The sequence below is a fragment of the Amborella trichopoda genome, chromosome 10 (assembly GCF_054954075.1).
Source record: "Amborella trichopoda isolate Santa Cruz 75 chromosome 10, AtrichopodaSantaCruz75HAP2 v2.0, whole genome shotgun sequence".
In the NCBI taxonomy this organism is placed as follows: Eukaryota; Viridiplantae; Streptophyta; class Magnoliopsida; order Amborellales; family Amborellaceae; genus Amborella; species Amborella trichopoda.
Window position 1 is genome coordinate 12,972,053 of NC_142345.1, and position 15,280 is coordinate 12,987,332.

The following is a 15,280-nucleotide window of genomic DNA, read 5'->3' on the forward strand; positions in this document are numbered from 1 at the left end:
AAATTTTCTCACACTTTGTGATGCACCAAAGTTATCAGATTTCATATGTTAAAAGTAATTGTGGCCTTCTTGTATCAAAGGTAAATGGTCTCATTGTATACAATCTCTTTAAAAATAAGTATAAAATATTTTCTACTTTATGTTTCTCTAAATTTTTTTTCGCTTTTTTGTTTCCACGTTACCTCAAATTTGGGCATCCAATATCAAAATGTTGGATTTCCAAACCAAAGGTGTTTTTCTTTAATAATTGCGTCGGTTTGGATATCAAATGTTCAAACAAAGAGGCCTATTTTGAGTATATAATGAGACATTTAACATTTGGTACAAGGTGGTTTCAATTAATCTTGACCATTGCATGTGAAATTGGATGGCTGTATTTATTCCGTTGACCAAGCTCAAACTTCAAAAGAAATTTTTTCACACTTTGTGATACATCCAAGTTATTAGATTTCACATGTTAAAAGTAATTATGGCTTCTCTGTATCCAATGTAAATGGTCTCATTGTATACAATTTTTTTAAAAATAGGTATTAAATATTTTCTACTTTGTGTTTCTCTAAATTTTTCTTGGCTTTTTTGTTTCCACAGTACCTCAAATTTGGGCATCTCATATCCCAATGTTGGATTTTCAAACCAAAGGTGTTTTTTTTTAATAACTGGGTCCGTTTGGATATCTAATGTCTAAACGAAGAGGCTTATTTTGCATTTCTAGATATTGGAACTACCCTCTCATCTTTTTCTTTTGACCTGAAGAATAATCCGACCTGGTCGAGATACCAAAAAAACTAATTCAGACATCCAACATTCTTAACGCTTTTTCACTTAAATAAGGACCCCGGTTGGGTAAATGCCATGTCAAGATAATTTGAGGATTTCAAAAAAAATTAAAAATGCGATTGACCATGCAATAGAAATATATGAATGTTTTCAAATATGAAATTTATATGGGAAGTTATTTTGTAAAATTCCCTATCAATGTGGCGTAATAACTTTTCGCTGTATTTTGTTATTTAGAAGTAAAAAATTAGTTAAAAAGGAGCAAAAACTAACTGCCGTATGTGGCTATCGGTGATTGGTGGCGTTGAATGGACTTAATACTGCAGAAAATTCCATTGTTTATTAACTTTGACAAATCTTCTATAATCTTACTTAGTAAGTAATGCGTGAGTTCCCTTCGACCTGACATGGCAAACAGATAGAATTCCGCAGGCTCTGTTTTCTTTGCTAAATAGATGAACAATATTTTTTATTTTTAATTTTATTCTATGCACCTTTTATATAAGGGGCTAAACATATAGTCCGTACCCAAGGGTTCACCAGGATTTGTATAACCTCTCTATAGTAACAAAAAGCAACTGGCACTGCCCAAGATACAACAAATTTTGGGAAATTTTTATTAAGGAGTTATTTCAACAGGGCCTTGTCATTGTAGTCCTGTTGGTTTTCGTAATAAATAAATATTAAATATATTTCCAAAAAAATATTTGATATCTATTTGTTTATTTCTTTGGATACTTATATTTAGATTGCTTGGTATCACAAAAGCGATCCTGGCTTGGTTTTCGTTTGAGGGAGCAAATGAGTACTTTGCTTCTGCAGGAGCACCTTGCTTTATATTCGTGTTTATCATCACGTTTGTCGCTCTTTCATATATAATATAACATAAGATGCAATAATATATCATATTATATAATTATATACGATCTATAATATAATATATAATAAATATGTAATAAAACATCATTTCTGCACCTAATTTTCGATGAGTCTATTCTAAGCATAATTTTAAAAGATCAAATTTATAAAAAATTAATTAATAAAACAAAGTGTGCCTAATTTTATAATTACACACATAAAAATATGATTAAGTAATACGTTTAAGTAATGGAAAATGGTTTGATAGGGCTGCAGCCCTATCAAAATAAGTAAAACTCTCCTCATAATTCATCAAAAATTGCAATTCAAGTGTTGAAAAACTTTTAAATCGATCATCTTTGAACATAAGGTTGTGAAAAATATTAGGATTTCAAGTTTTAAAAATAGTGTATATTGCAACAAGTCATCTAGTCCATCCATTTCTTTTTAAAAAATAAGTGTTAACGGATCCATAAGATGTGTACTATTTTTTGAGTTTCGAATTTTATTGTTGGTGTTGGAAATTAATTCTAGAGCCATCATGAAGAAATTTTATTTATGGGTGAGTCAGTGGGGAGAGGGCCCCTACCCTTAGTAGGAATTGAGCCTAGGATGTAGCGTTGCAAACCATCAAGCGCTAATCAATTAAGCCCGGGCTCTTTTCCTAAAAAAAAAAAAGTGGTATGCAATTCCTAATATTGAAGATCCAAAATATCGACAATTTGGTCATTTAAAAAATTCGTGAAAAGAGTATTCAGTTAATGATGAAAACCTTTGGTAAATTTTAGATGAAGTAAATTAATCTTGTACCATATGGAAATAAAGTTTTTTGGCTTTTTAATGGACTTGGTTCTGAGTATGAGTACTTTGCTACCACTATGCTTAAGCTTCTGATTCTTTCCTATAATGAAATTATACCACTGCTTCAAAGCCATGAGATTAGAAATTAGCCTGAAGTCTTTAAAGAACACTCATGTCCAAATCAGAATATGGCTTTTGTTGGACAACAGAGAAATTTTGGACCCAACAAAAGCACTAGAAATTACAGAGATAGAAGGAAGTAAAACTTTGGTGGCCAACATTTTTTCAATTTTTGGGGGTGTAGATTTGCTCAAACATGACAAAACAATAATGGGGGATGTAGTGTGCTGCAGACAAACCAAGAAAGTGGTAGTACAACTATGCAACATGTGAATCAAATATTGTAACAAGGTTCACAGATACAACAATCTGCTTGGACACCCCACGAAAAGTGTCAAATTTGAACATACAACATTAAAGTGCCGACACCGATTCAATCAAAGATATTCATCAATCACTTGCTGCAGTAACTATAAAAAAATTTCAAGACTCAGAATGGTTCTAAAACATTGGTGGCTCAATTCATATGACACGAGACCTAGGTCAATTGCAAAACCTTCGCCCGTATAGTGGCAGAGATATAGTTATGTTTAGCAATGGTTAGTGACTATTTTACATGTTGATGATGCAAATATTGGCATTGGGTATGAAATATTGAACATTTCTAATGTTCTTTTGGTGCAAAAGATTAAAAATAATTTATTATCTGTTAGTCAATTTACAAAAGATTTTTCTTGTATTTTTGAATTCTTTACGAATGGTTTTTTGATTAGGAAATGAGCACATGGAGAACTCTAGCCAGTGGGAGTGGCAAGGGCTGCTTTATGCACTTGAGGATGTGAATGAAGCTTTATTTTCTAATCGAAATAATAGAACATCAGAAGATGTGTGACATCAACGGCTTAGACATCCTCAATCTAAAGTAGTCTGTTATTTGGAATCTAAGCAGTTGATTAATATTGATGTATGGAATAATTCTCATTATGTTTGTGCTAGTTGTCAGATGGGAAAAATAAGTAAACTTCCATTTAATAGTACTGATAAGACCTCTAAAAAATCTCTCTTTAAGATTCATTCAGATTTATGGGGTCATGCTCCAGCTTTATCTAATCAGAGTTATAAATCAGAATTATCGCTTTTATGTGGTGTTTGTGGATGATTACACTTGTTTTTCTTGAATTTATCATTTGAAAAGAAAATATAAATTTTTCTTTGCATTTGTGAAATTTCATTGTATGGTTGAAAGGAGATTTGAAAAAATAATCTGAATTTTTCAATGTGATGGAGGCGATGAGTTTGCTAAGAAAGAATTCATTGCTTATCGTACTAATAATGGAATTGTGCAACATATATCATGCCCGGGATTCCCTGATGAAAATGAAATAGCTGAAAAGAAACATAGAAATATTGTAGGATGGGTCTTACAATAATATTTCATGCAGGGATTCGTAAACGGGTTTGGGTTAAAGCTTTCCATCTACAACCTTTGTAATAAACGAGATTCCCTCAAACAATTCGTAAATGGATTTGTCATATTCTTTGTTGTTTGGCCACCTTCTAGACTATTCTTCATTTCAGATATTTGGGTGTCAATGTTTTTCGTATATTCGAGACTACGCTATAGATAAAATCTGTCATCGTTCTCTTCCATGTGTATTTTTGGGTTACATTGTTTAGCATAAGGTTTACAAATGTTTGCATCCACCCATAGGGCGAGTCTATATCTTCAGATATGTTGTAATTGATAAAAATATTTTTCCATATCCTAATCCAAATTCTTTGTTTGATAGTGTACATGTTCAGGGGGAGCTGACTACTTATGCAGAATGGTCTGAGTATTATGAATCTGAGATACAAAATTCTTCTTTTGATTTATTAGCTTCACATACACCGCCCATTAGGGATGCCCAGGATGTGTCTGCTCCTCTAGCTGATTTGCCTATCAATAATGATAGTGGTCCAACTTCTCTTGTAGAGAAAGATGCCAACACTATGATACCAACACAAGATGTCTAAGATGATGTAGCACATGCTCATGATGTGGAAAATGTTGTGACCCAAGAAACCAACTAATCTAATTTTTCACGAGCCCTGAGCTCCCTTATCAATCACATGGTCACAAGAACTCAAGATGGTACTAAAAAACCTCGAATTTTGCAGTCCATGGTAGCAGTCTCAAATGTTTTTCTTTTGAAACTATCCCTTTAGAACTTAAGTCCATTAAGTTTGCCTTGGGCCATCTGGGCTTGCATCATACCGTGGAATAGGAAATTGAAGCCCTACATGTTAATTCTAGGCAAAATTGTATAAAATCCCCAAAAATGGACTTTCTAAGCAATTTACCCCCAACCTAACTTTTCCCAGCAACTTTTTCCCAAAACCATGTTTCTTAGCAAATACACTCACCCCCCTTCACCACCACCAAACTAAAGAAAAAAAGAAAAAAAAAGACTAAAATACCCCTCCTTTACTTACCTCTCATGTTGACCATGGCGGTCAGACACTTTACCATGGCGGTCCGGTGCTTAAGTCACTGACTTGGAACAGTCCGACACTTCACTATAGCGGTCTGGTACTTCATCATAGCGGTTCGGAGTTTGGAAGAGGTGGCTTGACATTTGTTCTAGATTAATGAGCAGTTCGACATATGTGAGCTACGGTTCGACAAAATTGAAAATTGTGTTTGGAATAAGCGGCCCGACAGTGTACAGTTCTGGTCTAATAGAATGGATGGGTCTGACAATATACAATCGCGGGCAGACGTTTCTTTTTATTAGGATCCAAAAATGATTTGTTATGTACAAGAATGATATTTTCATAAAAAAAATAAACATTTTGTATTGGGGGGGGGGAGGGGGAGGGTGTATTTGTTATAAACTTGATTTTTGAGAAATATATGCTAAGAAAAATTATGGTGGCCGTAAAGTGCCTAAAAAGTCTATATTTGGGGGTTTTATGCAATTTTCCTTGAATTCTACTTGGGAGTTATTTCCTCGTCTTCCAGACCACACTAAACTAAAGTTTGATATTAGTTTAGAGAGACTACGAGCAAGACTAGTTGCTAAATAATATAATCAGGTTTTTGGAGTTGATTTCTCTAAAACATTTAGTCATGCTTTTAAACCTGCTCGTATTTGAATTGTCCTCACCATAGTTATTGTTCGTCACTGGCCTATTAAACAACTTGATCTGAAAAATTCTTTTCTGCATGTTTTTTTAAGGAACATGTATTTATGGAATAACCTCCTGGCTTTGTTAGCTCAGAATATTCAAATCATGTCTGCAAATTAAAAAGAACTTTATATGGTCCCATGCAAGCACCACAGACCTGATTTGATTAATTTAGTGCCTATTTATTATCATTGGGGTTTTATTGCAGCATGGCTGATTCATCTCTATTTGTTTCTTACACTACTCAAGGCATTATTATATTTCTCATTTATGTTGATGATATTATTGTTATTGGTGATAATTCAAACATTTTAGAATAATTTATTTTCCAACGTGGAAGGAAATTTGCAATGAAAGATATTTGACCTCTTCATTATTTTCTTGGCATAGAGATATTTTATTTTTCAGTTAGAATTTTTCTATCTCAAAACGAATATGTTCAGGATCTTCTTAATAGTGCTCAGATGCTCAATGCCAAACCTATTTCAAAACCAATGGTCATGAAGAATAATTTTCATGAGAATTATGATCCATTTCATGATCCATCCCTTTATTGGAGCATTATTGGTGCACTCTAATACATTACCATAGCACGGCCTGACTTTTTCCATAATGTTAATACAATGTGTTAATTTATGCATGCCCCTACAATTCCACATTTTCAGGCAGTGGAAAAAAAGCGAATTCTTTGTTATTTCCGTGGTGTATAGTCCTGTGGTATAAGAATCTTATCAGGTAGCTCACATTAGTTATATGTTTTTTTAATGTAGACTAGGTTGGGTGTCCAAACACTCGCTATTTAGCTACTAGTTTCTGCACCTATCTTGGTTCCAACTGCATATCTTGGAGTGCTAAGAAATAATCAATTGTGACTCATTCAAGTACTGAAGTGGAATATCGATCTATGGCATGCACTGCTGCAGAATTGGCATTGTTTTCTTTTATTCTTGAGATATTAGGGTACCTCCTCCTCAGCCACAAACATTTTTTTTGTGACAATATTAGTGCTCTCTACATGGCAGTTAATCATGTTTTTCATGTCTGGACAAAGCACATTGAGTTAGACTATTATTTTGTAGGTGAAAATGTTGCTTTTGGACTACTTACCACTCGATTTATTTCCTCTCACAATCAAGTTGCTGATACCTTCACCAAGTTTTTGCCACGAGAAGTTTTTCGAGATCTTTACTTCAAACTCGGGCTTCAAATGCCTCTTTAGCCGAGCTTGAGCGGGAGTAAGAGAAACAAAATTCAAATAAGATAGGAAAGTATATTACTCTTTCCTTTTGAGATGATAATATAACAAGATAGGAAAATGTATATTGCATGTAACACGATATGAAAGTATGTATTATACTATTGTATTACTATTATTTATAAAATGAAAGAACCACCACAAAAATTATGTGCGGCACAATTATTTTCTCAAAAAGTTTCTCTCTCTTTCTCTCTCTCAAAATTCTTTAGTAGGGGCATGCCTTCCCTACTAAAGTTCCTCCCCCCCCCCCCCCAAAAAAAAAAAAAAAAGAGTTGGGGTGCTATTTACTCATTATCAAAGAGATCTTGGAAAAATTAGAGGGCTTAAGGAAAGACATGTAGAGAAATTCAAAATTCACATTCCTATTTTTTCTCCCTTAGTCATTAGTATAGATAAATATAGATGAGAGAGAAAAGAAGAGAAAGAGAACAACGTAATGTAAAAAGGACTTCTTCATTCTATGTTGTACAATTTTGTCTAGTTGTGCTTTTAGAATCCCAAATTTTGGAGACGTAACCCCGTCAACCTAGTGAGCAACTTAAAGATACAATTTTATACTTACATGACAGAAAGAGAGAAAATATTATTAAAGGGATCAAAAGATCTCATTCACCATCGAAGAGTTTCTTATTTAACTTTCATTTCATAATGGTACCTCCTCGAGATTTGTTAAAAACCTTGCTTAATTGACATTGATCAGGGTTAGTAATCCTTAAAAAATAGGGGCATTTGGTAATTTGACCAATTAGATGCCTCGAGCAATCATACCCCTAGTTATTCAAAAGTAGATAAATTAAACTATCAAATGATAAAAATACCTTAACTTTTTATTGCTTATAGGGGTCTTATAATAATTTAAGAATTCTATTTCCTCAATGGTAAACAACCAATTATTTTTATAATTTGGCTTGAGACACTTAAGTCGACTAAATTAACAAAATGCGCATAGTTGTTCAAAGTTCCCAAAATTAAACAAGGATAGTATGGGATTAGTTAATAATTTATTGAGGATGTACCTTAATGAAATTTAAAAAGTCAACCTTGTACTGGTAAATGAGACGGCTTGAGCTCTTTAATAGTGTTGGTAGATAAATTTAGCCCTTTAACCCTTTAATGTTACTATCTCAAAGCAAATCCAAACACAGTCTAATATGCCTTTAAAATTTATGTTCTATTGGATGGACAATGTCTACTTTTTGAATAGTTGAGTCCTTAGAAGGTCAATCTACTTTTCTTTTGGGCCCTATTTGGTTCCTTGGAAATGGGACTCATGGGAAAATTTATCTCTTAGAAATGGGATCTCCTCAAATTGGCATCTCTTGGAAGATGGATATATGTTGTTTGGACAACATTTGACAAAGATTTGGAAAAATGCATTTTTATTGTTTGGATTGCTTGGAAGATATTGTCATGTAATTCAAAATTTTTTATTGTATCTTTATCTTCAGGAAATTCATTTCATATTGGTACTCATTATTGAAAAGTTAATGTCGAAATTTCCAAAAAAAAAAAAAAAACAAAACATTCCCAGGTGTTCTACGGGTAGGGCTGAGAAATTACCCGATCTGGATCTGAAACCAAGAATTTGGATCCTATTTGGATCTAGGCATGGATCCAAATTTTGGATCCGAAATTCAGATTCGGATCCAAAATTCATATCTAAATTAAAATTTGGGTTAGATCTGGGTTGAGGTGGATCCGACCTGGATTTGACTCGGTTTTAAAAACAATGTAATTTGTAATATATATATATATATATATGGGAAAAGATCCTGCCAGTCCACAGGCTGATAGCTACAGTGTCAGCCAGATTGAGCCGATCTGATGGTCGCGACCTCAATTCGTATTTTAATTTTTATTTTTTTTCTAAAAATCCAAATCACTTAAAATTTGGAGCGCCTATTTTTAAAAAATGTAAGAATTTAATAAAGATATAAAAACAAATATTTTGAAAATATGAATTGACCAAAATACCCCCAAAACATCTCGAGGGTTTTTCGGTTGATTTATATTTTACGAATTATTTTTTATTTTTATTTTTATTAGGTGAACCTTGATGAGAAGAATAAACACCTAAAATTTCAAGTGATTTGGATTTGTAGAAAAAAAAATGAAAATTCCAATATGAAATGAGATTGTAACCGTTAAATCAACCCCAAAGGATCACTATTAAATTTGGCACAAATTTTTAGAAAAGTTATCACATGGGTGTGGGACTTGACTTTTCTAGAGATCTGTACCAAATTTAATGGTGATCTTTTAGGATCCTACACACATGGGAGTGGGAGGGTCTTATAGGATCATTACTTATATATATATATATATATATATATGAACCTGGATTTGATTCCTACGAAAGCAAGACCAATTCAAATGAATACTACTCTACTAGAAATGTGTAGAAAAGAAATTGCTGAACTCCAAACTAAAAATCTTATCAGACCAAGCTTATCACTATGGAGTTGTGCAGCTTTCTATGTCCACAAAAATGCTGAAAAGGAACGAGGAGTTCCTAGATTGGTTATCAATTATAAACTATTAAAGAAAGTATTACAATGGATAAGATATCCTATTCCTAATAAAAAAGTGAAATTTCTATAGAAGGTATGTGAATAGTAAGCTCTTATATTTTACTATTTCTTGTAAAATATGATAGTAATTTAAACAAAAGAGGAATATGCAGATAAACAGAATAACAGATATATCAATAACAAACCATTGTGTGTGAGTGTGATTGCCGATTTTAATACTAAAAACAAATTTGAACTGCATATTATTTTAGCAAACCATCATAAAATTATACAAAGCATAATACTGTATGTTACAGACAAAAGAAACTTCAAATACACACTTACAATTTACAAATACAGTAACTGGAAAAGAGTTTCCAATGTTGAGGACAGTATGAAGGGAGTGAATGAAAATTGCAGTCGCATATAACTACAGTATAAGAGAATTATAAGATAAAAACAGAAGATAGAACCTGATCTTGATGTAGTGAGAAAATAAGAAAAGACCTGGAAAGCATGAGAGGGTTTCAAACTGTGAGGTCAAGACAGCGGCTGTAAAGCAATGGAGCAGTAGTGATTCAAAGAGAGAGATTCTCAGATAGAGATATGAGAGGAGTATGAGTATGAACAGAGAATGAGCAGAGTAGGAGATGATCAGGGCAGGAGAGAGCGAAGGGAGGTAGAAAGCTCCAGGCGACCTGAGGTTTGAAGGCAGGGGCTGCCTTATATAGCTAAAGGGAGGAACCTTAGCTACAAAGGCAAAGGAGAGGAATGACCTTGATTAGACATAAAGGGGAGAGAGAAGAGACTTAGAGTGAAAAGACAAAAACCAAAAGAGAAAAAGAAAAGATTCTTCCATCGACGTCGGAAGGAAAAGGATAAAACAACATCTTAGAACAGTCACTTTTTGTCTTCATATGTCGGTGGCTACAAGGAATTCTGGTCGTCTTATGTCGGTGGCTGCAGTAGAATGTCGGGGGCTATAGTGTCTTCTTGTCGGTTTATGTGAGTGGCTACAGTAGCTTTTTTGTCGTATGCTTTGGTGGTCACAATATCTTGTATGGTTTCAGGGTCTTTGGCTGCATTCATCACGATCATCTTCTTCTGGGTCTGTTTCTTCTAATGGGAAGTATTTATTTGCCAGCATTGAAGAGGATTACACTGTTTCTTCTGATGATACTGGTTTACGCCCAGCTTCTGTAAATATTTCTCTCATTTGTTGTTCGAGAGTTTCTTTGGTAACATTGGGATTGACTTGGAGCATGTTTCGGAGATAGGCAGGAAAATCAAATGAGGTATTGACAGTATTATATCCAGTTGGATTTGGATTATATATGGGTTTTTCTGGCGGTATCCTTTTGGGTACTATTGTCGTGGGGTCCATATTGAAAATGTCCAACCATTTAACAGATATGGTTTTGCCTAGACGGGGAATATAAGTATGGTCGGCTGTATTATTTGCAGAGATAGAGTATTCCCATTTCATGATCCATGGATCTGTATTAACATGATCCATGGGAGTTGGTATAAGCTCAAGAGGGCTTTTCTCATTACGAGAAGAATTGCTACGAGTGTCCATGATAGTAGGTAGATCAGACAAAGTATTATTATTATTGGCTACAAAGAGCTGTAGTGCAAGTAAAAAAAGTGTTTCTTCGTCGTTGGCGTCAGTGTGGCCCCCCTGCAAAAATTCACGGGTCAGAAAATCAGGTAAGAAATTGGCAGAACCGTGAAGGTGTTCAAGCGTAAAATCAAAGGCAGAAAGAATTGCCTGCCAACGAGCAAATATTTGTTTGGACACAAGATTTTGAACATCTTTTTGCAGAATATCCTTAGCGGCTTTGCAATCAGTGCGAATGAGAAAATGTTGATTGAGAATATCGCTTTGAAATTTGGTGACACAGTGGACAATGGCAAGTAATTCCTTTTTAACCGTAGAATAATTTTGTTGGGTGGAATTCCAGGCCTTAGAGGTATACCTGAGTAGTTGTTCATGACTATCAACTTGTTGTTTTAGGATTCCTCCTAAACCCAACTCTGAAGCATCACATTCAATAATCTTAAAAGCAGTAGGGTTAAGAAGAGAAAGACAAGGTAGAGTTTTGACTTTCTGTTTAATCAATTGTACTGCATTGGTATGAATATTTGTCCAAGGTGGAGGATTCTTCTTTAATCGATCATGTAGAGGTTTGGCATCAATAGCAAGGTCTTGATAAAAATCAATAATGTAATTAAGACATCCTAAGAACTGTTGGAGTATTTTTTTATCCAAAATTTGATCGAAAAATTTATCAGCAAATTGAATTGATCTATTTATAGGGATAATTGTGCCTTGATGGATATTGTGTCCTAAAAATCTAATAGTAGTTTTGAATAAAGTAATCTTTTTCGCAGATACAACTAATCCAGCATGTTGTACTGCATGGATAAAGGTATCGATGTGTTTAACATGTTCGTCTATAGATTCGGAAAAGATAAGGACATCATCTATATAAACAATCATAAATTGATAGTAAGCATTGAAAAACGTCATTCATTATTTTTTGAAATTCGGATGGAGCATTTTTTAATCCGAATGACATAACATTCCATTCATATTGACCAAATGAAACATTGAATGCTATTTTATATTTATCTTCTTTTTTAATTTGAATTTGTCAGTATCCTGACTTCATATCAAATTTAGAGAATATGCAAGCATTAACGACTCGGTCTAATAAATCTTTTTTATTAGGAATAGGATATCTTATCCATTGTAATACTTATTTAATGGTTTATAATTGATAACCAGTCTAGGAACTCCTTGTTCCTTTTCAGCATTTTTGTTGACATAGAAAGCTGCACAACTCCATGGTGATAAGCTTGGTCTGATAAGCTTTTTAGTTTGGAGTTCAACAATTTCTTTTCTACACATTTCTAGTAGAGTAGTATTCATTTGAATTGGTCTTGCTTTCGTAGGAATTTGTCTTTCATCAAATCCAGGTTCATATGGGAGACTGATACTATGTTTTTTTCTTTCCCAAAAGGCTTTGGGAAGTTCACTACAGATAGAAGTTTCTATCTGTTGTTGCAGTTGTTGGATCTTTTGTAGTATTAATGGATTTTGTAATTGTTCTTCCACATGTTTATATTTAATTTCTTGTTTTAAAGTACAGAGAAATTTTTCTTTGTTTTGTAATTGGCTTTTTACACTATTTATTTCTTTGAGTTTTGGTTTGTGAATAAATTCAAAGTGTATGGGGACATCTTGATAAATAGATGTTATTCCTGTATGGTTTATGGATACTAGATATAATAATGTAAGGAATGGGACTCCAAGGATAACTTCTTGGCTTAATCCTTTTACCATGATAAATTGTGTTTGGATACACTGGTGATTATTACAAATAGAAGCATTAGATAATTTATAGTTTATAAAGAGTCTATTGCTATTTGCAGTATTTAAGATTTGAGTTGTTTTATCAAAATATTTTGTTGGTACAAGTCCTTCATTGATACAGTTTAGATCAGCTCCTGAATCTATAAAAGCTGATGTTTGAAATTTATAGTCTTCTGCTACTATAATAGTTACTCGAACAAACCATTTTTGTATAATTATTTTATCCAATAGATTAACGGAAGGAGGATTTTTCAATTATCAGAAGTGGCTTAGGTTCTGAAGTTTCTAGAGTATCTCCTGGTGGATCAGGACTGTATGTGGTGACTAGATGATTGAATTCTAGTTCATCTGTATCTGAATTCTGATTAGAGAGATTTTGTAATTCTAAGATTTTAATTCTATTTTTTAACTAGTGTACTTCTTTCTTTACTTCATTTATCTCTTGTTTTAGGTCTGAGATAGAAGGTTCTTTTTGCTTAGTGAGATGCTGTTCACTAACTCTTTTCATAATAGAGGCAAAATTATATTCGTCTGGTGTTTTACTGATAGGAGGTGTTTTTGCTTTTGTTTTAGCTAAATTTATAAATTTAGTAATAACAGATCTTTTTTCATCTGGATCTGTAATTTTTTCGATGAGATCTAAAATCAAATTATCTTCTTGTGTTAGAGTATGAAGATTGTGCATGGGGATAGGACAAGCACAAGTAGATTCTTGCATTGAATGGGATGATTGTTCATCCGAAAAATCTAAAGAATCAGATGACTCTGTCCATATAAAATCATCGTCTTGGATATTTCCTATCAAAGATTCATTGGAATCTGTATTTGAAGAGGAGGTATCATAATTGATAATAGTATAAAGTTTTGTTTTTAATGACTCATCTAATTGTAAAGCATCTATTTTTTTTTTTAATTTACATTGGTGTTTATAGTGACCAATTTTTCCACATTTATAACATACTGGTATTTTCTTTTTATTTTTACTATTGGGAGAAAACTTTTTTATAAATTTCTGTTGTTGAGACTTCGTATATTTTTTATGTACTTTATCCGTTCTATATTTTTCTTTCTTATATTTTTTATTTTTCTTATATAGTTTTTCGGGTTTATTTTTTCTATCTATATGATATCCGAATTGTTCACAAAAATCACCAAGCTCTTTGTGCTTAGTAATTTGTTGTTTATCAAGTTGGCGTTTAAGCTTTAGGTCAGTACATAATGCTAATCCTTTAGCACATATTTCTGCTGATAATTCTCCAAGTGTATATGCAGATTATATGATAACTCCATTATGTTTCTTTCTAAGTCTTTTTTTGACCTTTTCTGCAAATAGGTAAGGAAGACCAGCTATAAAATTTTCTTTCCAATGGTCCAATTAAAAATCTTCTCTTATTAATAATCTTGAAAAGAATAGATCTTTATACCACTTATAATGAGATAGGGTAGGACATCTTATGTTTGACAGCAAATCTTCTGATCTTGCTGCTAATAAAGCTGTACTACCTACAAAGTGTAGAGTGATAATATAAATTAAATTATTTACTGCGTCACTTTCTGTATAGATTATTTCTTGATTTTGTTCATTCCTGGCTGTCCATTGTCTAGTATTGGTAAGGATTCTATTTTTTGTTTCATCATCAACATAAAAATCCCACCAGCCTCTTAACCAGCCAGTAAATCCATTTACTATTGCTTTGGCAACCTCTTGATCAGGATTGCCAGCCATTTTATCAGCTGAGGCAAACATAGTCATATGTCTCATGACATCTAATATTTTTAAATCTGATAAACCATCTATAGTCCAGTTTACAATTGATCTGCCCGAATAGGAGACAGCCTGTTGTATGGCATCTTCTTCTAATTGAACATCAACAGGTGTGGGTCTTTTGTAATATGATAAAGCTGTAATTGGTTTCCATATTTTACTGTAAGCTATTCTATTGAGATCATTGGTGGAGGTATCCATAAAAGCGAGTTCTCTATTTTGTAGCGTATCATCTATGGTTGGTTCTTCTTCTTGGAGCATTAATGTGTCATGCTCAAGAATTTTTTGTTTACCTTTATCAGATGATTCTGAAATATTTGGTAGAGATACAACAATACTAGGTATTGGTACAAGAATACTTAATTTTGGAGAGGGAATTCCTTTGATATTTAGTTGGGCTAGTTTGGATATTAATTGATCAATTAGTGTTTTGTTATCCTCACCTATATGAAATTTAGTTTTATTGAGTTCTGGGGGAGGTTTAAATAAAAGAGCTTTAAAAATAGGAGGAGTTACTCCTTTAGGTTGAGGAGTGACCAATCTTTCTATTCGTTCAGCTTGTTTTCCTAAGGATTGCATGTATAGATTGGTATATTTGTTTTGTTCGACAATATGAGGTATTAATTCATGCTTTTTTCCCATATCTTTGGGTACAACTTTATAAAGTGTTGCAATAATTTCATATAAGGATTGCGGTGGTT